At 42.8% G+C, this 2,450-nt stretch overlaps 1 pseudogene; it reads right to left on the bottom strand.

Moving 5' to 3' along the window:
• Positions 1-870: 870 nt before the first annotated feature.
• LOC100943840 lies at positions 871-2,096 on the bottom strand (annotated as a pseudogene).
• Positions 2,097-2,450: the final 354 nt, after the last annotated feature.

Raw genomic sequence — 2,450 nt, 5'->3', positions numbered from 1 at the left:
ATTCTATCATTCTGGTTGTTCTAATCTATTATAAGGAGGCAGGGTGATGGGCATGGTGTCTCTTAGGCTGCTTCTTGGGGTAAGGGACCGAGTGGCCTGCCTGTAAGAAGAGAATGGGAGGGGGAGGGGAGTGACATTTATAGGAACATTCCTGGGTTTTCACTCTGGGCTGGTTGGTATCCAGTAAGGTGAGGATACGAGCAGTTGTGAGATGGGACAGAGGATTATTGGTCAGCAACTGAGGATGAGAAAGATCATAATTAGTGGCTTCATCATGAATAATAACCAAAAAGTCCATGATTCCAGGCCACAAGGATGGAGTAGTCTGAGGGTGCAGTAAATTATTATTAATTCCCACCACCAAGATCTGTTTGTTTTAGAGGACCCTTATAAGGTGGCAGTGTGGAAGAAGTTGCTCCCGTGTTTATTAGAAAAGAGAAAAGAGAAAAGAGATTGGTTTACCTTCCAATAGTAAAAATACCCAAAGTTTAGTTTTCCAGGATGGCATCCAGGGGGCATTCTGATTTTCCGGGGGTTGTCAGTCTTTTGCAGCTAGGCTCAGGAGGTTGGGAATTCTCACTAGGTGAAATGGAAGATTCCGCGTCTTTCTGCCCAGGATCTTCAGAAAGACCTGGACAGTCAGACTTCTAGTGAGGACCTTAATAGGTTGACTGCTTTGCCCAAAAGCCTGGTCTACTGCACTTAAAGTATGGTCCTGAGGAAGATATTTTTTTCATGTTTCTTTTTCTTTTTAAAAGGTCACTTTCACAAAGCAGCATTTAAAAATAAATCTTCTCACAACCCCAAACAATTTCTGATAGTACTACCCTCACGTTGGTCAGCTAATATTCAATGTGTGTTTGCCACACATCAGGCACACAGACAGCTCTTCCCTCTTCCTGTGAAAACACCCTTACACTTCTTCTAGGTAAACTTTCTGTGGGCTCCCTCCTGGCCTGGCTTCTTCCGTTCTCTGACTCTGGGGTCAGTAGTCAGCAGTCCAGCTTGTCTCATCCACTCCACCTCATCCTCAGTGACAAAGCCACACAAGGCTTTGGCCATTGCCAAGCAAATTGCTCCAGCCTTCGCTGACCTCCTGTTCCCTGAGACTGCAGGTCACATTGTGTTTTCCAAGTCGGTCAAGGAAGTGAAAAGGGAACATCAGTTGTTCTCTGTCCTGTGCGACTGGGAAGTACATAGTCAATTCCATTCGCTTTTATTTTTCCCCTTCCACGTTCATAAACAATGGCTTCTGCTTTTGCACTGTTTTTTTACCTTCACTTGTGCTAAAGGCCATTCCTTGCTCATCATACCACAGGTTCAATCAGCTTTTTTTTTTTATTATTAAATAGTTACACTTCTGCAAAACCTCTGTACAAATTCTTACTCAGCAGCACCACACTGCAATGTCAATAACTTTTCTAGCAGCTGAATGAAGTGCATATAATCTTGATCTGACAGTTTTTCCACTATCATTTCTTCTAATTCCTCCTTAATCAGCCATCTGCTGCCAAACAGATTTCTGGTTTCAGTTTTTTTCTGGCACGAGATCTTTGGCTTGTGATTGATTTTGATGTTTTTCCATTTTGAGTAACTTTCCATATACATCATGCATTAATGAATAATAGGATTGTTTGCCAGTACAGAAGAGAAAATGAAACAGGCAGCCATCTTCTCCCCACTGGATTGCTTTTTGTTTTGGAAAATCTGTTCAGGATGCTTCTTCACTGGCCTGGCTCATTTCTCACACAAATCACTTGCAAAAAGGTAAGCAATAGCTCTATCAATATCCTCTTCGGTAAATTTTTCTGATCTTCTCCCATAATGTTGGCTAAATGTCTCTTTCCTATGTTGAACTCTTCAATCTGCTTTTTAATAAAATCCTCTGTGTAAGTTTCATGTCTTACAGCTGTAACCTTTTTCTTTGTTATTACAATGGTGACATTTCTGTGCCTTAATATCTGGGATACAATACATGTCTGAAACTCTGCTACCATGATTTTCCAGAGTCTGTGGATCCAGGAAAGGCTAACCTTACCCCCAAGAAAGTGCCAGTAGGAAACTGCTCTGCTATGGGACACACACAGAGCCACCATGTTGACAATGGGAAAATCGGAAGATTTTTGTTTTTTTTTAGAGTGCCCTGTGGAGTTTCAAGAAGTAGCTGGGTTTTGTCTAATGGTAGAAACTAATAACTGGAGCTCTGAGAGGCGCTGCCACACCTTGAAAGCCAGATCAATGAGATCTCACTTCCGGGTCTGAGAGTGGAATGTTCAAAGGTTTGGCTGGACCTAGTATGGAGCGGGGATATTGGGTCTGCCCCTCACTTTTTTTTCTACCACATACACTGGGAAGTGGGTGAGGGTAGTGGGAGGGATGGGGTACTGTTTAAGGGAAGGATATGGATGTGGGGGCTGGAGGGCAATAAGAATGAGTGAATGATGTGAAGC

This window comes from Otolemur garnettii, unplaced genomic scaffold, assembly GCF_000181295.1.
Source record: "Otolemur garnettii isolate 467f Iridium unplaced genomic scaffold, OtoGar3 scaffold00256, whole genome shotgun sequence".
Lineage (NCBI taxonomy): Eukaryota > Metazoa > Chordata > Mammalia > Primates > Galagidae > Otolemur > Otolemur garnettii.
The sequence above is the reverse complement of the archived record's forward strand: the minus strand, read 5'-3'. Positions and strand labels throughout refer to the sequence as shown.